At 35.2% G+C, this 25,000-nt stretch overlaps 1 protein-coding gene across 1 annotated transcript in view; it reads left to right on the top strand.

Annotated features, from left to right (window-relative positions):
• The window catches only part of LOC115213213 (voltage-dependent T-type calcium channel subunit alpha-1G-like), an 865,045-nt gene that overhangs the window by 310,507 nt on the left and 529,538 nt on the right, over positions 1–25,000 (top strand). The gene's annotated exons all lie outside the window — the stretch shown is intronic.

The raw sequence follows: 25,000 nt of genomic DNA, 5'->3' as shown, positions 1-25,000 counted from the left end.
TTGCTGAACTCAGAAGTGTTGAAATCCAGCCACTGTCTGCATGACTGATTGACTTCAACTATCGTCTGATTTAACACTACCATCTCACATCTCTTCTCTGTAGCATGCATTCAAGGCAACCCTCCGATTAGCAAATAACTTCCTCCTTCCCACACGTCTTCAGAGGCCCTGCGAAGGGTCAAGTCCATGGCCTTCCTAAAAAAATAATATTAAAGATACTATTGCATGAAGTGACCGACAGTCCTACCCAAACAGCACAGAAAAGTGGACATTAAAATGATGATGATGATTAAAGACACCTGACAAGCAAAAACAACATGAATATTATTTTTAGATTACATTTATTCTATACTTATCATTCAGCATGTGAGTTTTCAAAAAAAATTTAATCTTTGCTCTCTCTATATATATTGAAAATAAAATATTAATCTATTTTGTAATAAGAAATTATGTAAATTACAAAATGAAATATCGGAAAATGTATATATCAAAGAAAAATCTTTAAAGATAATAATGAAAAGCTCCTCAATCAAATTCTAATCCATCTATGTGATAAGAGAAATGTCTTTATTGAACTTAGTATTAAATATTGATTTGTAGAAAGTCTATAGTACTAAATATTAATTTAGTACATTGACACAAAGCCTATACATTCATAATGAAGAAACAGCTAATTATATCTTCCTTATTACTTGACCTGTACTTAATTTATCAACTTCAGAAGGATAAAAGGTGAAGTTGAGCTTTGCAAGAATTGAACTCAGAGTATAATGAAGTACATTTTGTCCAATGTTTCTTAGTATTGACAGAAACCTCTGTAAAGACAAAGACCCATCAACACCTTATACTTAATTATACATGACACAACAATGATGGACACAATATTGCGTCTAGTATTGCCAAATTCTTGTTTCATTATCTTTGCAGTTTAGTCAGAAAAAAATATAGTATCGCTTATAACAGTTTTTGTAACGCCCCCAAGACTGGAGGTTGTTGTTCTTCTTCTTCTTTTTCTTCTTCTTCTTGGTTTAGCAGATCTATGATCAAAAGTCATTCTACACATGACTATCCAGTCTTTTATGTCTAGAAAACTCACACCTACATTATCTAATGTATTCTTGCTGAAAAGATAACAGAACATGACTTGAGAGAAATTAGGCTGCTATTCCTGGCCGATTGAGAAAAGGGAAGAAGCAACAACTTATGAGTTATACTCAGAGATAGCATTTTGCTCTCCTTATAACTAAGTTTTCATGCACATTTTTAAATATTAGATTAAGAAACCCATGACTTACTTCATTCTTGTTCTAGAAGTTCTGCTGTCCTTATAACTAAGTTACCATGAATTCTTTTATTTTTAAATAGGATTAAGAAATTTTCTCTGAGGTGTTCAGAATTTGTGTGAGACCAGATTTTAGCACCCTGGGTGTTTACCTAGTTTCCCCTAATGCACAGAACAAGTAGGAATACTTAAAACGAACCAAGTAGCAATACTTGAACCAGACCTAGTAGCAATACTTAAAATGGACCTAGTAGCAACACATAAAACAGACCTAGCAGCATTACCTAAAACCGAAAAAGTGGCAATACCAAAAATGAACCCAGTAATAATACTTAAAACATTGTTTATGCCACTAAAGGCAACCCAAGAGCCAGCGGTAAGGTGGTGTAAACAGGCAGTGTCAGAGCTATGCCGTTGGGAACTTCGGTTCCTGGTAGGGCCACCCAAGGCGGATTGGTCTGGCACCAAGCGGTATTAGCACTGCAGCTTGGCCAACAGGGCTCTGGTGAAAATTCCAAGAAGCATCTGATTGGCAACCGGCGGCTTCAAGGTCATTCTGTCCCTGCATCTGTGGAGACTCCGCGACAAACAGGGTGTCCCGTCACTCGGGATATGCATGCGGGATGTCAGGGACCGCTTGTGAATTCCCATGAAACTTCTATGAGAGAAGAAGCCAGCTCAACCCACTCTGGGTTTATGCTGTCACAAGTACAAGTACAAGTAAGTACTGGTGATAGCAGAGGCTGAAGTGGTAGTGGTTGCTGTCATTGTCATCATTGTATTAAACAGGGCAGTATTATAAATCTACCAGTTTAACATCACAACCAGCCATGATGTCATGAAATACTGTAAGTACTAAATATTAACTGCTATATTAATAAAAAGAAACTACTTTGTAGAACCTAAGACTACTTAGTTAAACTACACACACACAGTAAAAGAAACAAGAAACCTCTCTATAGAAAGTGCCATTGATTCAGACATTATTAATAGAAAAGAAAAGAAACATAATAAAATATACATAGTCTGTAATATTAAGTCCTGAGTTTATGGAAGTAAGTTTCATTGAAACAGTTTACTGATGCTTTTAACAAATCTTTGTGTTTGTCTCTTTTCCTTTCTTCAAAATATTCTCTTTAAACCATAAGAAATAATAATTGCTCATTTCAGTATCATCTGTGTTTATAACTTGCATGTGGGTGTATAGTTTATGTGTTTATTATGTGTGCTTATGTTTCTTTGCATGAGTAGAATATATATATATATGTGTGTGTCCGTGTGTATATATATATATATGTATTTATGTATGTATGCATGTATGCATGTATGTATGTATATATATATATGTATGTATGTATAAATATATATATGTGTGTGTGTAGGTGTATGTATGTATGTACAAATATATATACACACATACATACATACATATAAGTGCACGTGTACATATAGGGTAAATATATATATATATGCATTATATATGTATAAATATATAAAAAAATTTCATACATAAGCATGCATAATATATATCTATATGTGTATGTGTATATATTTATATATATATATATATATATATATATATATATATATATATATATATATATATATATATATATATATATATATACATACATATACATACATATACGTATATATATGCATGTATATGTAAAGATTCTTTTTAAACAAAGAGCAAGGAAAAGATGTCAGATCAGTGCTGATGGATCAATACAGTTTGCTTTAATGCTGTACACATAAATCAATGAATCATTGAGAAAATTAACCGACTCTGTCTCCACAATAAAACTTGCTTTCACCAAGCAACATCCTTGATGAGTCAATAGAGCTGCTGCTCAATTTTACTTGCCACATTGAACTTAGTATGCAAGGGAAAAGATATACATTACCTCTTCAGAATCAAAACGATATGATAAGCAGGAATTGGACCATTATGAATATTTTTTTTTACCAATAAATTATATAAATAATCATAAATGATTATATAGAAAAAAAATGAATAGAAAAGGAGATGTTAATAGCTTTGCAGGGATTATACTTAAGTCATCAAGGAGGCAAGTTTGTCAAATAAAATGACCTTGTCATTTGTACTTGTAGAGCTAGCTGAATAAAACTTTGTAAAGAAGAAAAAACACACCGACACAGAATTATGAATTATATGTGTGTATGCATATACATACACACACACATGCAAACACATATATATATATTAATATATATATGTTGTGTGTATATATATATGCGTGTGTGTATGTACATATATATATATACAATAACAAAATAATAAATAAAACATGCATACATACATACATATATGTATGTACCTACATCTATATGTATATATACATGCATATATGTGTACAGGACACCCAAAAAACGTTGAACACAATGAGAAACGAAAACATAAAAACAAAACCATGGAAACGGACAATTTTTTTAAACAACGATAAAACAGAGTAAAAGACATACAACACAAGGAAAATTCTCCTTCTTCAGCCACCTCTGTTTCATCTACTCCATGTTTCGAAGGTATATATATATATATATATATTTATACACACACACACACACACATATGTATATACATTAATATATATACTCCGTGTGGGCAGTCATCTAAAAGTTTTTGTTCATCATGATGCTGACATAAGTTCCTTGTCTTTCCTGATGAGAAGGCGGCATAATGCACCCCTTATTCCTTCGAAATTAGGAATATGCAGTCTTCGAAACATATGTCGAGAATAAAGGAATTTTGTTAAATCGTCGTTCAACTCCATTCTTTCATTTATTTACATTAATATATATACATATATATATATATATATATATAATATATATATATATATATATATTATATATATATGTACATGTGTATGTATGGAGGCCTTTGTCATTTCTAAGCATTGAATTGGAAGAATCATTATAGTATCAGACTATATATTCCTTGCAGTATTTATTCCAGCTCTTTGGTTTCTGACTTAAAATCCAACCAAACTGAATTACTTTGCTTTTCAGCCTTCAAAGAGTTGATAAATAAAGTACCAGTGGTACCTCAGCTGGTGAGCTAGCATAAGGGTATAAACATAAATCAGGTACCCAGTTTAATACTGCCACCTGATCTTTAGGCACCTTTGGAAAAATTCACTATATTGCATTCAGGCAAGGTCACCTTGTTTAATAATACCTTCTACTTCCCTCCTCCCAGTCTTAGAAGCCCAGGGGTTAAAAAATAAAAAGAAAGCATGGGCAATACTCCACTGAGTGATAAGAAAAAGGAAGTCTATTTTCTCTTCTCCCCATGGTATATAATCATATCAAAACTCATTAATTTTACAGTTCTATATTTAAGAGATGAGGAATTATGTACATTATTTACATTATTTATGTTTGATGGATATTTGTCAAATGTGAATAAAGTAAATACTGATCATTAATTTTATCTTAGAATTTTTGAGAAACAATTTCCTTATAGTGTTTCATATATCAAATACATTATACGTTATTATCTCTTAGCTTTTATCATTTTGGATTGCAGCCATGCTGGAGCACCACCTTCAAGGGTTTTGGTCAGACAAAGCAACCCCAGTACTTAAGTTTTGTTTTTGTTTTTTAAGTCAGCTATTTATTCTATCAATCCCTTTTGCTGAATCATTAAGTAACAGGGATGTAAACAAACCAATACCAGTTATCAAGCAGTAGGCGGTGGTTGACAAACACAGACAAAAATAAACACACACACACATATATCAGCAGCATCATCATGCTGGCATGGGTTGGATGGTTTGAATGGCAACTGGCAAGCCAGGAGGCCACACCAGGCTCCAATCTGATCTGGCAATGTTTCTACAGTTGGATGCCCTTCCTAATGCCAACCACTCCAAGAGTGTAGTAGGTGCTTTTTACATGCCACCAGCACGGGTATCACAACTACAATTTCCATTTGATTTTTATAGGTTGAAAACTAAGAATCTTTAGTTGAAAGACATTTTTAAAAAGCATTGATGTATTTAAATAGTTTTTATCATTTTAAAAAATAAAGTAGCATACAGAACTCTCGTTCTTACATTCATACAAAACATTAAAGAATGCTCACTTGTCCATTGTTTCATTATCCCTGACTGCAGCAAACCTACTGCCAGTCCAAAGACAATGACCAATCAAGAACGGCGACACTGACTATATATATATATATATATATATATATATATAGTTTCAAATTTACAGTAAACAAAAGACAAACACAAGTAAAGGAACAACAAGTGGGTGTATTAGCTTAACACTCAGGAAAAATGGAAGAGTCTTTTATGTTTTGAGCTTATGCTCTTTGACAGAAAGGATTAAGAGGAAAAAATGGAGAGAATGAAAAAAAACAGAGGAAAAAATATGTAAAAACACACACACACATATATCAGCAGCATCATCATGCTGGCATGGGTTGGATGGTTTGAATGGCAACTGGCAAGCCAGGAGGCCACACCAGGCTCCAATCTGATCTGGCAATGTTTCTACAGTTGGATGCCCTTCCTAATGCCAACCACTCCAAGAGTGTAGTAGGTGCTTTTTACATGCCACCAGCACGGGTATCACAACTACAATTTCCATTTGATTTTTATAGGTTGAAAACTAAGAATCTTTAGTTGAAAGACATTTTTAAAAAGCATTGATGTATTTAAATAGTTTTTATCATTTTAAAAAATAAAGTAGCATACAGAACTCTCGTTCTTACATTCATACAAAACATTAAAGAATGCTCACTTGTCCATTGTTTCATTATCCCTGACTGCAGCAAACCTACTGCCAGTCCAAAGACAATGACCAATCAAGAACGGCGACACTGACTATATATATATATATATATATATATATATAGTTTCAAATTTACAGTAAACAAAAGACAAACACAAGTAAAGGAACAACAAGTGGGTGTATTAGCTTAACACTCAGGAAAAATGGAAGAGTCTTTTATGTTTTGAGCTTATGCTCTTTGACAGAAAGGATTAAGAGGAAAAAATGGAGAGAATGAAAAAAAACAGAGGAAAAAATATGTAAAAACACACACACACACAAGGTTTCTGTCTACCAAGTTCACTCTCAAAATATTAGTTGGCCTGGGGCTATAGCAAAAGACACTTGGTCAAGGAACCATGCAATAGGTCTGAACTCAATGTCACAAAGCAAGCTTCTTAACTGCAAAGCTATGCCTGCAACTGTAATATTTTAATTTCATATTTCTCAATCTGTAGTTCTGAATTCAAATCTCACCAAGGTCTATTTTCACCTTTCATCCATCTCTCCAGGGTCAATAAAACAAACACAGATGCAATTGTAATGTATTGCTCAGTGCATTTTTTTCTTTATTCTTTTAGTTACTTTAGGCATTGGACTGCAGTCATGCTGAGTGACTGCTTTAACCCTTTTGTAACCATATTTGTTTTGAAATGCTCCGTGTTTCCCTCAATTGATTTTCAATATAACAAAGAATTTAGTAAAATAACTTAGTTATCATTAAGCTGGTATTAAGAACATAAATTCAGACTAAGGTTTGGTGGAAGATTTTAATCCAAAACTTATGAAAACAAGACATTTGTACTACAGAGCCAGAGGCAATTTCAGCCGGGTTGGTATCGAAATAGTTAAAGGATTTAGTCAAATAATTATCTCCACTACTAATTCTGTGTCTGATAAATTATTCTAACAATTTCTTTTTGCCAGAGATGACCTGGAAGTTGTTGCTCTTTGATTACTACTGCAAACAGCAGTAGGTTTCTTCAGCTGAATACACGTTGTTGATTGGTTAAAATTACCTAATATGACAACTTTAACACGAAATAACTTCTGAAGTATGAAATTTTATCCAAAATGTTGAAAGTAAACCATGTTCAGCATGAGAAATAACACCAGTATATGAAGTTTTAAACTGTTTAGTTAAAAAAATATAATTAAGACTCTGTGAGCCAAACTGAAGAGATCCAAAGGATTTAAGCAAACCAACATTGATTGTTAAGTGAGGGTAGAGGGAGAAACACAAAGACACAGATACAAATATTTATGTATGCGATGAGTTTTCACAGTTTCTGTCTACCACATTCATCCATAAAGCATTGGTCATCCAGTAGTTATAGTAGAAAGCATTGTCCAAGCAGTTGCTGTGCACTAGGAATGAAGAGGCCAAAACCACATGATTATGAAATAATCTTCATGACCACAGAGCCATATGCCTGTCTGTGCCTCTACTCTGCCTAGGAAATCAATGTTCGTTCAGAAGAAGGACATGAAATCGGCAACTACTGTGAATTACTTGAACGTGACTAATCAACATGCACATACTTAGCCTTGCCTGTATCCATTCTGCCTTCCATCAAGCTAATCCAGTGAAGTTTACTTCAGTGAAAGATTGTGTCAAGTGTTAATTTTTGTTCATAAAAGTGAAACCTCTTAAAAGAACTTGAAACACTAATAATTTTTGAATTTCTCATGTCTAAGATGTATCAATTCAATTTCAAGTGACTTGATACTTTTGTATTTCTGTTTTGATTTGGGTTCTTTTTTTTTTTGCATTATTTTTGTAGTGGGGTTAGGAATTGATTTTATATTGAATTGATTTAGTCCCGATAAAGAATTTTATATTAAATTGATTTAGTCCCGATAAAGAATCTCCTTCAGTCATACATTCTATTGTAGCTTAGTAGTCTCTGCAAATTAGAACATTTGCATGAACTGTAACATCGGATTTTCACTCCTGAATATAAGAGCAACAGGTCATCATGTGGTTATTTTGCATGCTAGAAAAAGTATCCAAATGCTAAATGTATCCTTACTGTCATAAGACAAGTTCTATATGCATTATGCCTTGAACAAAAATGGTATGAATATGCTTTTAATTTCTTTGATAATAGCTCGGCTTAATAAGGGCTGATGTTGAGCTTGTAGTGAGAACCCAGCTGAGATTTGAACCATTACTATCATATTTTCCCAGTCTAGAACCACAAATTGATATATTTACATTAAAGGAAAAGTGTTGCAATAAAAGGCATTAATGCCTATGCAAATATGACTTAACCAATCAACATTGGCCGATATATTATAGCTGGAACAGCAATCTTCAAAGGAAGCATGTTAGTTTTCCCACCAATCAATGTGGCAAAAGATTTTAGAGTGTTTGAAGCTGATAGTAACTAATAGGTGAACGAATTCAACTTTAGCCAGGTCTATCCCAGATTTACACAAGTCATATTGCTTTTACCCATTATGATAGTCTCTCATCTTTCTCACCTTGCTTAATTTAATGGAATAGAGAGCCACCAAGCCATCTTTGGGACTCTATATCACTTGTCTCAACAAGCTGTTCTCTTTCTCCTCACTTCCACTTCTGAGTAACATGTTTATGTTTTAATCCAGTGCTTCTCAAACTATCTGATGTGGTGTACTGGCAGTTTTTTTTCCCCAATGTGCCAGGAACCGGTAATATTTCGTAGTAATATTAATTTATATCAGAAACAATATATATAATAAAAGTTGACAATTTTTTTTATCTTATATTGATTTTGTAAGCAAATAATACAATATTACATAAACATTTTATAATGTTGCTTTCTTTTCTAGAAACTTGCCATGTACCAGCAGCTGATGGCTTGTGGACCGGCACCGGTCCACAGACCACCACTTTGAGTAGCACTGTTCTATTACAGTATCCAGCATGTTGTATAGTGAAAATTCCTAACTTCTAGATTCATTGAACACTGATCCATTAACTTATAGAATGTAGATTTGTACATATAACAATGCAGGTTTATAAAATGCTAGTGGGACCCATGAATATTTCACAGAATTAATGGTAAACCTATTGGGTTATTTCTGCAAACTTTATCCAAAAAACCTGAAAGCGTGGCTTGTATTGTGCCTGTATGGAAACATAGTCACACATCTGCTAATCATTGAAAAGTGAAAGAAATTGGAATACAATGATTACTTAATGCACTTTATATATACACTTTATATACTTTATGCACAATCTCATAACATAAATATTCACTCTTATTTTTCCATTTTTCTCATAAAAATAAAAAAATCCCATGCATATACAACCTTTACTTAAATTGCATATATCTGCCATGTAAATAAACGTGAATATTTCACGGAATTGCACTTATGCACATGCGTTAAGTGATAGGTGATATAAAAAAAACTTAGTTCAATATTTTTAAAAATACACTTTTCGCTCTCCAATCACTGCCACCACCAGCATCATTATCATCTCTCTGCCTCTCTCTGACCCTCTCTCTCCCCTCTTTCTCTCCCTCCTGTCTCTTTCTCTTTCCCCTCTTTCTCTACCTTTCTTTAACCTCACTATCAGAACATCAAGCCACTGCTAAAATTATTACATTCCCCCTACCTCACATCATGGACGCTTCTCTCTCTCTCTCTTTCTCTCCGTCTTCTCTCTCTCTCTCTCTCTCTCCTTCTTTCTGTCTCACTCTTGGCCTTATCCTCTCTCTCTCTCTCCTTTTTCTTTCTCCTTCAACTAATCACATGAAAGTATTATAATTACATTTCCTCTATTCCATGTCATGGACACTTTTCTCTCCCTCTTTTCCTCCCTCCCTCTTTTACTCCCTCCCTCTTTTTCTCTAATAATGTGAAAGCATTACCAATGGGCTAAATAAAGCAATGACAAGCAGAATTGTTATAAGATTTGGAAACTCAAATTTTAGTGCAACCATTGTCTACACACACAACCATAATAACTTGTGAACACCCTAAGAAAAATATATGAGGAGGCATGGCTGTGTGGTAAGAAGTTTGCTTTCCAACCACATGGTTCCAGATTTAGTCTCACTGCATGGTACCTTGGGAAAGTGTCTTCTACTGTAGCCTCAGACTGACCAAAGTGTGTGAATTCGCTGGAGGGAAAAGAAAGAAGTCCATAGTATAAATATATATATATGTGTGTGTGTGTGTCTTTGTGCCTGTGTTTGCCCTCCCCCACCCCCATCATTGCTTGACAACTTGTGTTGTGTGTTTACATTTGCAGTTCAGCAAAAAAGACTAATAGAATAAGTACTAGGCTTAAGAAATAAGTCCTGGAGTAGATTTGTTTGACTATAAATTCTTCAAGGCAGTGCTCCACTGTAGCCACAGTCAAATGACTGAGACAAGTGAAAGAGTAAAAGAATAAAAAAACAAAACAACAGCCTTTAAGAATACCACTAAGCATTAATAACTAAATCATAATGATATGATAATTATATGATATGTTAATTATATGATTATCATATGATATGATAATGACATGAAAACTGATAGACTGAGACAAGTTGTGTATTTGCCTCTTCTGGGGTTTTTCTGCCCCCCACCCAAGGTTGTCTCCAATGTTTATAAAATTTTTGAGCCATATTTTGAGGAGTGTCAAGAAAGAGCTGTTGGTTCCATCCTTGCAGCACCCGGATTTTAATGCCCCAGTATCCATAGCACAATTGTAATGAGATGATGGGAGGCCAGTCCTGCAAAAGGTATTAATCAACCTGAGGCTAGGGCTGCAGTCACTTGCTAAAGATGCCATAAAAAAGGTAAACGGTAAAATCACCTTCTTGAGTCATGCTGACTCATAAGCACCAGTTTCCTGGTTTCATAGTGTGTACATTCCGCACCTGGATGGGATTCTGGTTCATTACCAGTTTACTCGTTTTTGCCAGCTGAGTGGACTGGAGCAATATGAAATGAAGAGTTTTGCTCAAGAACACAACCCATCATCCAGTCCAGTCATTGAAACTGCAATCTTATGATCATGGGTCCAACATCCTAACCACTAAACCAGTGGTGGACTGGGTCTAAAAATACTGGTTGCCAGGAGACTAAGGGGGCTCACCCGCAACTACAATACAATCATTTATTTTTCTTTTTTTTGTTAAAAGTATTCTTTTTAACTGTCTACAAACACAGCCAGGCTGAAATAATTAATGCATTCTTCCAAGAGTGAATAAAAAATTCTCAAACTTGAGGGGATGGGCCCCTTCAATACTAACATGGGGCCCCATATATGAATTATAATGGCACAGGGGCCCACTTGCTATTAGGGAAGCTGGCAACCTGGCCACTCTGCCACTGCACTAAGCCTTGTGCCTCCACTCAAGATGAAACATAAAGGAAACCCAAAACCACATGGTTGCAAAGCAAATATTGTAATCATGTTGCTAAGTCCACATCGATTTTAATCTAGGTGCTGGCATGGTGGTATGTCTAAGAAGCTCACATTGCAACCATGTGGTTTTGAGATTCAGTGTCTTCTCACATAGTCCTGGAGTTAGCCAATGCCCTGTGAGTGAATGTGGTAGATTGAAACTGTACGGAAGACCATTGTGTGTGTGTGTGTGCGTGTGTGTGTGTGTGTGCGCGCGTCTGCATTTGTCCCCTATCATCACTCGACAAATGATGTTAATTATTTTTATATCCTTGTAACTTAGCAGCTCAGCTAATGAGACTGATAGAATAAATCCCAAACTCAAAATGAAAAAGATAAATAACCACTAGGTGCAGACGTGGCTGTGTTGTAAGAAGCTTGCTTCCCATCCACATGGTTCAGGGTTCAGTCCCACTGTGTGGTACTTCGGGCAAGTGTCTTCTACTACAGTCCTGGGTCGACCAAAGCCTTGTGAGTGGATTTGGTAGATGGAAACTGAAAGAAGCCCTTCGTATATATGTATATGTATTTATGTGTGTTGTTTTTGTGTTTGTATTTGTCCCCTACCATTGCTTGACAACCGATGTTGATGTGTTCATGTCCCCGTCACTTAGTGGTTTGGCAAAATAGATCGATAGAACAAGTACTAGGCTTACAAAGAATAAGTCCTGGCGTCGATTTCTTTGCCTAAAACCCTTTAAGGTGATGCTCTAACATGGCTACAGTCAAATGACTGAAACAAATAAAAGAACTACTAGAATTAATTTGTTCTGTATAAGCCATCAAGGTGGTGCTCCAGTATGGCTGCAGTGTAATGATTAAAACAAGTAAAAACCAAAAGATACAAGATGAGCCTTCTATACCTTTTCTGTAACCTTATTAACTCCCATTTTTACAAGCCAAAACGTCCAAAATATAATTATTGTCTTATTCAAAGAAAATTATTTACTGCTAAATCTTTTGAGCTCTCTTTGCCAATACTATTGTATACTCTATCTCAGTTACAATCATATTCAATACATATACACATGTTTTAAACAGATATTTTTAATTAGTAGTCTTGTTTATTAAAGCCACAGGAATTCATTAGCAATAATAAAAAATTCCCAAATTATAGCTTTAAGATTCTTTTATTTTCATATCTTTTGAGAGTTAATGAAGAATGTTAGAAATAATACCATAGGGGGTAGTCTATGTCTCAAGGTGTGTGTGATAGATAGTGATTTCTGGAAAAGTTTCAGACTACAGACTATGAATAATTTTCCCAAATTATTGGTCTAGCTGGCTATACTAAGCACACACAGAAGAAAAACAAAACTAAATTATTGATTTGATATTGGGTCAATAGAGGAGTGTATATGTGATCATTTCACCTTCAAGGAAAAGTAACCAAATTTTCAAATTTACCTCAAATGACACATAAACATCTTCAAAATAAACATTTTTGCCAGCTGAGTGGACTGGAGCAACATGAAATGAAATGTTTTTCTCAAGAACACAATGCGTCGAAACCACAATTTTATGATCATGATGCTGACACCATAACTACTAAGTCACGTGCCTCCACATATATAATATATATATATATATATATATGTTTGTATATATATATATATCACGTGATCACGTGACCGACCAGACCATCAGATGTTGTTACACATCACTGGTCACAATGCGTTTGCATTGTTTTAGCCTGCGAATGACGCCACCCCGCTGGATAAGCGAGCAGGCCAACAGAAGAAAGAGTGGGAGAAAGTGTGGTGAAAGAGTACAGCAGGATCACCACCCCCTGCTGGAGTGTCGTGGTGTCTTTGCTCAAAAACACTCACAACGGCCGGTCTGGGATTCGAAACCGCGATCCTACGACCGCGAGTCCGCTGCCCTAGCCACTGGGCCATCGCGCCGCCACACATATATTATATATATATATATATATATGTTTGTATATATATATATATCACGTGATCACGTGACCGACCAGACCATCAGATGTTGTTACACATCACTGGTCACAATGCGTTTGCATTGTTTTAGCCTGCGAATGACGCCACCCCGCTGGATAAGCGAGCAGGCCAACAGAAGAAAGAGTGGGAGAAAGTGTGGTGAAAGAGTACAGCAGGGATCACCACCCCCTGCTGGAGTGTCGTGGTGTCTTTGCTCAAAAACACTCACAACGGCCGGTCTGGGATTCGAAACCGCGATCCTACGACCGCGAGTCCGCTGCCCTAGCCACTGGGCCATCGCGCCGCCACACATATATATATATATATATATATATGTGCGTTTGTATATATATATATATAACTAATGTGCCAGCAGTATTTATTTTTCATGCTAAAATACCCCAAGATTTTAACTGAAGCTACATTTGTAAATTAACTATTTTACTAGATACAAAAGGTATACATGAATGCTATCATATTTATACTATCTCTCTGAGAACTGTGAAAGATGGACTAACTGGACAATGCTACTTCGAGTATTCACCGCCTATCAGTTGCCATATATTTTACTGCCACTGGAAAATTATATTTACAGTCACTATTGCCATAAATGAAACAATGATGTACCAGCTATGTTTAAAATTTACTGTTGGTATACCACAAAATGTTTGCTATCACTGCATTTGTACCATATCTTCAGTATACAAGTCAATGTAGTATATAATGTAAGCATGTAATGTATATATTCATATATCATCGTTATCTTACTAAATCCTTCTGGATTTCGTATGGAATCTTTAGCTCTCCAAAGTCATCTTGGTGTATAAGTCAATCTACCATTTTTTTTTTCTTGGATGTAAATTTTGGTTTGGATAATTCAATTTGTATGCTGGGAAATATGGTAAATTCAATAAAGGCAAGCATAAACAAGTATTATTACAATATAAATAGTGTTGTTTGTTTTCAAATCCTGCATGGAAACATATTGAGCTTTGAGGAAATATTAACATACTTGGCAAAAGAAGAAGTTTGCTATCAGGAAGGGTACCCAGGCTTAGAAAGTCTACTTCAACAAATTCTATCCACCCTATGCAACCATGGAAAACTGGATGTTAAAACAATGTCTTTTTCTCTCTCATATATATATACATATATGTGTGTGTGTATGTGTCTGTATATATATATATATATATATATATATATATATATATAGATAGATAGATAGATAGATAGATAGATAGATAGATAGATAGATAGATAAATAGATAGATAGATAGATAGATAGATAGATAGATAGATAAAACTTACTTGGAAAAGGATGTGTGGCATTCAATCATATAATAATATAAATATATACATATATACATACATATATGTACATACCTACAACATGTATATATACATGTATATATGGGTACAGGATATCAAAAACACGTTGAACACAATGAGAAACGAAAGTATAGAAACGAAAACATAGAAATGAACTTTTTTTTAACAATAAAAAAAATCAGAGAAACGAGACACACAACATAAAGAATATTCCCATTCATCAGTTGTCCCTGTTTCATCTACTCTGTGTTCCAAAGGCAAGGACAAGATGTGACTTCGTTGAAACAGTCCTTCCTGCAAAGCAAATTAAATAAAATTTGGGATTTTTTGTGGAGGGTGAAAGTGGTAACAAGAACAGGACAGTGAGAACAAAACAGTAACAACAAATGGTGAGGGCTGTTAAGCCAAGACGATAGAAAAGTTAATATGAATGCTAGGAAGTTGAGCTTATGAAGGAGATAGTATAAGCACATTTTTTCTTTATGAAGGTAGTGGGCAGAAGATAGATTCCCTTTCGTCATGTGTTAGTGGTGAGAGAGTCGAGGAGGAGGAGTGAGAGAGAGGAAATGGGGAAGAGGAGAGGAGATGAATAGGGAAGAGTGGGAAAGAAACTTTGGTATTGTGAGACTAATAACCTGGTACAGAACTCAATATACATATGTTTCAGAATAAAATGTTAGCTGAGTATAGAGTGGTAATAAGGAAAAGAGATGACAAAGGAATAAATCATTATCTTATGAACTTCATTAGTTTACAACTGTTTCTGCATAAAGATGCAGTGAACTCATAGTTGGAGTGCCTGAATGACACCTTATAGCTTCATCAGAGCCTCGAATGTGAAGTGCAATTCATTTGGGGAAGAATTACAAACGTAATGCTTTCCCAAATAAATTGCACTTCAAATCTGAGGTTCTGATGAAGTTATATGGTGTTATTCAGACACCCAACTATGAATACATTACAACTTATAGCAGAAACAGCTATAAGGTAATGAAGTTCATAACATAATCATTTATTTCTTTGTCATCTCTCTTTCTTTTATATATATAAATTTTTGTCTTTATGCTAAGTTATCCATAAATACAATGTAGCATTAAACTAAAGTATTACTCAATACTTTTCTGTTGAGTGCATATTCATTAAATTTTAGTAAGATGTGAGGTCAGTTTGAGCAAACAAGCTGAAACTGTGAAGTCATTGTCACTTCGCTTAAGCGTGGTTGTGTGGTAAGTAGTTTGCTTTCTAACCACATGATTCTGGGTTTAATCTCACTGCATGGCACCTTTGGCAAGTGTTTTCTACTATAACCCCAGGCCAGCCAAAGCCATGTCAGTGAAGTTGGTTGGCAGGAACTGAATGAAGGGCATTCTATTAGTCTCTTTTGCTGAACTACTAAGTTACCGGAGACATAAACACACCAGCATCTGTTGCCAAGCAATGGTGGGAGACAAACACAGACACAAAGACACACACACATACTATATACATATATGATGGGCCTCTTTCAGTTTCCATCAACGAAATCCACTCACAAGACACTTACCCGAGGTGCCACACAATGGGACTGAACCCAGGGCCATGTGACTGGCAAGTAAGCTTCTTAACACACGGCCACACCTATGTATGTGTCTGTATGTGCATATATCATACTAAACACTAATCGCTTGATGAAAATTAAAATCAATATAATCACCCCTCAAGTAAAGCTACTTGTGTGATATTGCACTGACACCATGATATGAAATACAGTTCACCCCTTTTACAGAATATATTTACAACACATTAATAATTCAGAATGAAATAATACTTAAGGTCCCTAAAAGAAGCCATTTCACTTCTGGACTGACACAGTCTTTTTGATGTTGAATGGTTTCAAAGAAATGAATTTTAAATTATTAATTAGATGGATTATATACAACTCAAATCACAGATATTTCTTCTTTATGATTCATAGAAATAACAATGATTGTAATAATGTAAAGCTGAAGAATATCATAAGACTTTCTCAGAAAAATAATTACTCATGTGTTAATAATCATTTGTTTCAATGTTATTATTGTACCACAAGATAACAGTCTAAAGATATCTTCTGTAATACTGTACAGTGTTGGAAACAAAACATTGATAATACCACAGTAATTTATTAATTGAACTTGCTGCTAAGAACGCATTATGGATGTTACTCAGTCTATTTTACTTTAGCCCTTCTTAATAGCTGGCTTTTAAGTAGAATCTCTGTGATGGTGTATAGACAGAACCATTAAAGTGTTAAAAAAATGCCTTTCAGTTTTCCTTCTGGCTCATTAGCTTCTGAGTTCAAATTATATCAAAACCAGCTTAGCTTTACATCCCTCAGACATTGACAAAATAAAAGCGCAAACGTGGGTGTATGCTTAAGAAGCTTGCTTCACAACCACATGGCTTTCAGTTCAGTCCTAGTGTGTGGTACCTTGAGCAGTTGTCTTTTTCTATAGCTCAAGGATGACAAATGCCTTGTGAGTGAATTTGGAGGTTGGAAACAGCATGGAATCCTATTGCATGTGTGCGTCAAGAAGACCCATATGCCACAGCAGATTTCTTACTGGTGCTGATACCACAAAAAAAAGCACTGGTGCTGGTTTCACAAAAAAAGTACCCAGTACGTTCTGTGGAGTGGTTGATGCTAGGAAGGGCATCCTGCCATGAAAAGCATGCCAGAGCAGATAATGGAGCCTGGTGCAGCCCCTGGCTTTACAAGCTCAGGTCAAGCCATTCAACCCATGCCAGTATAGAAACAGATATTCTTCAGCCAACTAGCATAGCTAGAATGTGTGCCATTTAGGGCAGCCCTTCTGTCTGTCACGCCCATACCCCACAAAAAACACATATCGCCTACAGCAGACCCAAAAGTGGTGCCACTTTAAAAGTTCTTCCTGGGGCAGACCGCTCTACCCCCCCCCCCAGTAATATTAGTGCTTCAGCCACATGGCTGAAATGAAGAAAAGAATAAAAGAATATGTGTGTGTGTATGTGTGTTAATTGACATATGCAGTATTAAATTGATCTATATCTACTCTATTGACAAATATGGCAAGAGAGTGTATTTTTCTGAATTATGGATACTAAGGCAAGTATATATTTTTGTGTACGTATACGTGTACATGTGAAGGTGAGTGTGTTATCTTCTTGTTTGGACATGACATGGTAGATGTAAACAAGTGTCACCATCATATAAGCAATCTACCATGGAAACATTTCTGAGTAGAAGTTGGTGACAGGAAGAGCATCCCAGCTGTAGAAAATTTGCCTCAATGAACTCCATCCACCTATGTGAGCATGGTAAAATGAATATTAAAATGATAATAGTACAGTTTACTGCATCTGTGTATATATTTCTCTAGTTACATTTTCAATTTGATTAATGTGGCTCATTGGGATTTTAACTTAATTTGTTTCTTATTTCTTTACTGCCCACAAGGGGCTACACACAGAGGGAACAAGCAAGGACAGACAAATGGATTAAGTTGATTATATCGCCTCCAGTGCATAACTGGTACTTGTTTAATTGACCCCGATAGGATGAAAGGCAAAGTCGACCTCGGCAGAATTTGAACTCAGAACGTAGCAGCAGATGAAATACCACTAAGCATTTTGCCCAGCACACTAACGTTTCTTATTTCTTTATTGCCCATAAAGGGCTAAACATAGAGGGGACAAACAAGGACAGACAAACGAATAAGTTGATTATATCAACCCCAGTGTGTAACTGGTACTTGTTTAATCGACCCCGAAAGGATGAAAGGCAAAGTCGACCTCAGCAGAATTTGAACTCAGAATGTAGCGGCAGATGAAATACCGCTAAGTATTTCGCCCGGCGTGCTAACGATTCTACCAGCTAACCGCCTTAACTTCATTTGTTTCACCACCTAACAAATCGATCACAATTGACACAACAAATATCATAACTAATTATACACCGATTTTCAACCACTATTTCATGGCACACTTGTGTGCCTGATATTTTCCGCAATTGTGCCACAATTTCTGAGGCAATTTAAAAGTGCCAGGATACATTTTAGCATGTCTTTTTTTATTTTCTTTGCCACAAAATACGACATGCAACCATCTTTATTTTGAAACATTTCCAACTTGTTTTTATTTGCTAAAATTCTTGTATTGTACCTGGGAAGGGTCATTATATAAATGATAAACACACATCTGGTTTTATTTCAGTTTTTTATTATTATTATTATTACTAGTCATTTAGTAGTTAATCAATTCTTATTATTATTAGTCATTTAGCCATTTGACTAATCGATTTTTTGATTAGTCATTTGGGCACTTAATTAATCAATAAGGTTTATCAGAGTCCTTTCATTGCTATTCACAACCTCATCAATGATATATCCTATCTACTTCAGACCTGGATTGATTGACAGTGATTAACCAAACTATTAATCAATCATTTGATTAGTTAATTCGTTAAATTGTAAACTAATTGACAAACAGTGCTTTCAAATTTTGGCACAAGGCCAGCAGTTTTTGAGGGGAGGAGGAAGGCATTTACATCGACTCCATTACTTGACTGGCACTTATTTTATCAACCTTGAAAGGATGAGAGGCAAAGTTCCCATTGGTGGAATTTCAACTCAGAACATAAAATCTGATGAAATGCCACTAAGCATTTGTCCGGCATGCTAATTGATTTGTCAGCTTGTCAACCTAAACTAACTGACTAATAATAATATAAAAAGAAGTAAAATAGAATCAATGAATGTGTTCATTATTGGCATAATGACCCTCTCAAATTACAACAAAATCTGTTTCAACAAATGAGTTCACATTAAAGAATCTTGCAAACTCAACAGAAAATCTTTTATTGTAATAACACCCTTAGCACCGTATTCAGTATGCCATAGACTGAAAAGGCTGAAAATCACTGCACCAAATTATTATGGAGCCTCTATACAGGATTGGTAAAAGGTTTGCTCAGTTAGATATGATCTAGGACTAAATAAAAACATTCCAACGTGTGCAATCTTCAAATTTTACTTTTTTTTTTTATCAGTGATTTTCAATTTTGGTGCTTTTACTTTTTCCAGTTTCATTTATTGTATGGCGTATGAATTAAGTGATTTTCCTCTCTGCGATAAGCTAAATCAATCATCCATACCTTATAGGTAGCCTTCTGGCTAGATATAAACACACACACACACATATATATATAAAAGTATGTATGTATATGTATGTGTGTGTATGTAAGTGTATATATATGTGTGGGTGTGTGTATAAACATATGTGTATATTTATATACATATTAGAAAAATTGAGGTAATCAGATCAGATGGTTCATATTTGTAGATATTTATTTATATATTACATTTTTTACATATATATCATATCATTCGGATTAGCGCTTGCTCCCATTCTATTTATATATATATATATGTATATATATGTGTGTGTGTATATATATTTATATATATATATATATATAAATATATATACACACACAGACATATAGAAAATATATTTTCTTGCCAGTTATCCCTCCCTCTCTTGTGCACTCTTCCCCTTTATGTACACACACATATTTATATTTATATATATATATATATGTGTGCATATATATGTATGTATGTATACACACACACAAGTATTCCTTCCTAGCACTTGCATTTATATTAATCACAGTTCAACAGTTATTATATAGTATCTGTTTTCATTTGCCACCTTCTGGAAACGTATATTTAGATTCTGATTCAGATAAATATCTAAAAGTTCTTTTTGCGAGACATATTTTGATATTAAAATTTATATCAGAAATCATTTTTGTTTGATTGCCATTGTGTATGATACCTAGCTAGGTTTTTCTTTTTTTTTTTTTACCCCCCACTAGACAGTGTCAAGAGATCGGTCCCAAAGTACATTTGCCTTGTTTTCATAGACCTTTTTAATTTTATGTGATACACAAAAGGTTTGTTCTTGCAAAGAAAATTCTACAGTATGACTAACACATCAATGTAGAAAGCACCCAACTACTGGTTGGAATATAAACATTTTATCACCTGTGGTAACAAAAGCATAGGATGTTATACATGCACATTCATGTGCGCATCTACATACACACACACGCCCACTCATTCATACACATGCACACACTCATTCATGCACGCACATATATATATATTTATGTATGTATGTGTGAAAAGTAAGTGAATTGGGATGAATAATCTTAGCATTTACTTCGTGAAGTACTTGCACAGATGGTGGTTATCTGAAAATTGAAAGGTGGGGACTCCCTAGGAAGCTCTTGCACCAGTAATCTGAAAATCCCAAAAAACATCCATAGATGATATATATAATAAAAGAACATCAAAGAATGGACACAAAGTCATACACATACACATCATCCTCACCATCGTTTAATGTCCGCTTTCCATGCTGGCATGGATTGGACAGTTTGACTGAGGACTGGCAAGCCAGGAGGCCACACTAGGCTCCAATCTGATCTGGCAAAGTTTCTACAGCTGGATTCCCTTCCTAACGTTCACCACTCCAAGAGTGTGAGTGTGTGTGTGTATATATATATCGTTTGTTCCTTCTCGAGCCATGCCTAGCTCATAAGGGATAGTTTCTTTGGCATATAGGTTCCCCACCTGGACAGGACACCAGTCCGTCGCAGATGAGCTGCAAGATGCAGGAGGAAAGAGTGAGAGAAAGTTGTGGTAAAAGAGTCAGCAGAAGTTCGCCATTACCTTCTGCATGAGCCGTGTTGAGCTTAGGTGTTTCGCTCATAAACACACACATTGTCTGGTCTGAGATTTGAACCTGCAATCCATCGACAGTGAGTCTGCTGCTCTAACCAGTAGGCCATGTGCCTCCATATATATATATATATATATATACACACACACACACATACACACGTGTGTGTGTGTGTATATGATTGGTTTCCATCTACCAAATTTACTCATTGGTCGACCCAGGCCACACAATAGGACTGGACTCAAAACGATGTTGTTGCAAAGAAAGTTTCTTAACCACCCTGCCATACCAGCACCTATAATTATTCATTTTTATTCTGTCTAGACTTGGACTGAATTGGTAGAAAATGCCACTCAAATGAATACATGTCTCAAACATAAGAATTCTACAATTACTCTTGGTAGTTTCTGATGAGAGGATATTTTTTCACCCTGTATTGTGTCATTTCTTAATCTAATTTTACTCTGCTCAGCTGCAATGAATAATAAACCATTCTTTACAAAAATTTTCCAGTTCTCTCTTTATCATGGAATATTGCCCTTTGCTTGCTAGTTTTGTTCATATTTTTCGTTCACAATTCAGTTTTTCACTATATTTCATGACTGTCTTCTGCTTCAGTGTTTGTGTGTTTACACCTGATGTCTTCTCTGAAAATTGAAAGCTTTATTTTGCTTTTTTGGTGTTTAATACTTTTCTTTGTTAATTCTCCAATATTTTCTATTAGATACTTTGTAATTTTTACTGTAGTTATTTGATGACAATATTCTAATTACAGAAATCCTTTACTTGCTTGTGATTATGGTGAATGTAATATCTGAATGCTAGTGTTGGGCTGGCACTAAATTTTCTTGTTATTTTCTTTGTTATTATTTACATACTTTCACTCATTTAACATTTCTTTTTACTTAATAAGTAGATTATTACTGTAATTCATTATTGAAAACTCTACACCTGTGTTTCGAATTTTCTCTTTTCAATTTTTGATGCACTAAAATCAATTAAGATATTGCTGGTTGCACTTTATGAGGGAAATTAAAGATTACTGGTGCACTTCACATGGAAAGTAAAAAAAATTCTGGTGCACTGCTCATCTAAAATTTTTACAAAAAAGCCTGCTTAATGTTAAAAATTGAAAAAATATTTTTTAAAGAATTGCTGCTTGTCCTGTTTTATTGATCATCACCATTCTTGTTGTCAATATAACATTCAATTTTTCTATGCTTGCATGGGTCAGACAGAACTCATTGATGTAGATTTTCTATAATTGGGTGTACTTCCTGTCACTAAACATCACTTGTTTCCAAGCAGGGTACTATTTCCATCTGGCTGATCATATTTTCATGGAAGATTGGAAACAAAAAACATTGTTTGTATGGTAGTGACATTCATTTATAACTCTCAAGTGATGTCAAAACAAGGAAACAGAAAGATACATACATATATATACATAGAAACACTTATTCATATCTATACATGTGTGTGTGTGAGAGTGCATGAATGCATGTATGTGTACACACCCACACCCACACACACACACACACATACATATATATATATTGTTTGCTTTTATGTTCAGTTATAGTCATAATAAAAACAATTTTACATTTATCTGGTGAGTTACTCTATACTTTTGTCGAGTACAAATTTGTTATTCTTAAACAAGAATAATGTTGACAGTGACTTCGAAGTTTATCCATAATAACCAGGCATAAAAACCTAATTACTATCCCACTCAAACTCACACACCCAAAGAAGATTTTAATACAGCAGAGACTATATAAAGTCAGGACTAACTATAATGCATCACAATCTAATGATGGCTTAGCTGGACAAAACTTCAACATCACTGTCAACAATATTCTTGTTTAAGAATAAGATATATATATATCATCATCATTTAGCGTCCGCTTTCCATGCTAGCATGGGTTGGACGGTTCAACCGGGGTCTGTGAAGCCAGAAGGCTGCATCAGGCCCAGTCTGATCTGGTAGTGTTTCTATGGCTGGATGCCCTTCCTAACGCCAACCACTCCATGAGTGTAGTGGGTGCTTGTTACGTGCCACCCACACAGGTGCCAGACGGAGCTAGCAAACGGCCACGGACGGATAGTGCTTTTTACGTGCCACCGGCACGGGGGCCAGGCGAGGCTGGCAACGACCACGATCGGATGGTGCTTTTTACATATATGATGATTGCTTCATCTTGACACATGATAGCTGTCCCATCAACATACATAGCACAATCCCTCCATTGATGAGCCCTCAGATGACTTTTAAGACCAGATGCTGACTGACAGGGTTTAAAACACAAGTGACTGATATTATTCAAGTTTCTTCTACATCTTTGCCCTTTGAAATTTGATTCTGAAGAAATGGTTTTGTAACTAGCATATATCTTTTAAATATAAAAAGGCGGTGAGCTGACAGAAACGGTAGCACGCTAGGCGAAATGCGTAGCCGTATTTCGTCTGCCGTTACGTTCTGAGTTCAAATTGCACCGAGGTCGACTTTGCCTTTCATCCTTTCGGGGTCGATAAATTAAGTACCAGTTACGCACTGGGGTCGATGGAATCGACTTAATCACTTTGTCTGTCCTTGTTTGTCCCCTCTGTGTTTAGCCCCTTGTAGGTAGTAAAGAAATATATATCTTTTAAATCAAGATAATGTTTTACTAAGTTTTGTATGTGTGTGTGTCTGTGTCTGTGTAGAGTGAATTTCATTCAGTTTCTGTCTACCAAATCCACAAGCAAGACTTTGGTCAGCTCAGAGCTCTAACAAAAGACATTTGGTCAAGGTGCCATGCAGTATAACTGAACTTAAAACCATGTGCAGAAGACTACATCAGGTTTCACTCTCTGTCTTGGTAGGGTTTTTACAGCTGGATGTCCTTCCCAACACCAAATTACATTTATAAAAATCTGTTACACAGAGATATAATATGCACTACCCCAGTTTACCATTTGATCATTATTATTTAGATTATAAAGATGTATTGTGAACCTTTGAAAGAATAATTAGTCCTTATGTCACAATGTTTAATGCTGTAATTTTTGTTTGGGCCTCCTATTATACAGAGGCAGCAAATTGGTAAAATCATTTGGGTGTTGGTTAGAATGGCTTGCAATTTTTATTCCAATTCTCTTCTCATTGGGTTCAAGTCCTGCCAAAATTAACTTCATTTTCCAACCTTCTGGAGACAATCAATAAAGTTCTTGTCAGATTTATGAATAGATTCTTTTCTCTCTCTTTCCCCCTCTCTCTCTCTCTCTCTCTCTTTCTCTCTCTCTTTCTTTCTCTTTCTCTGAAACATCTATGTTATGCTTTGAGCAGAATCATGGGGCAGGGTCCATTCACAACATTCTTTATACCAGAAGTGAAGATGGGTAGAGTGAGGTGCCAGGAATGTCTTCTAGAAAGCAGATCTTATCCTGAAACTGTCGAAAGACATGCTGATGTATTACATAAAGTGTAAAACAAAAAAATTTAAAAAAGGACTCTTATACATC

This window comes from Octopus sinensis, linkage group LG6 (genome assembly GCF_006345805.1).
Source record: "Octopus sinensis linkage group LG6, ASM634580v1, whole genome shotgun sequence".
Classification (NCBI taxonomy): domain Eukaryota; kingdom Metazoa; phylum Mollusca; class Cephalopoda; order Octopoda; family Octopodidae; genus Octopus; species Octopus sinensis.
Note: the sequence above shows the minus strand (reverse complement) of the source record. Positions and strands in the feature narration are given on the sequence as shown.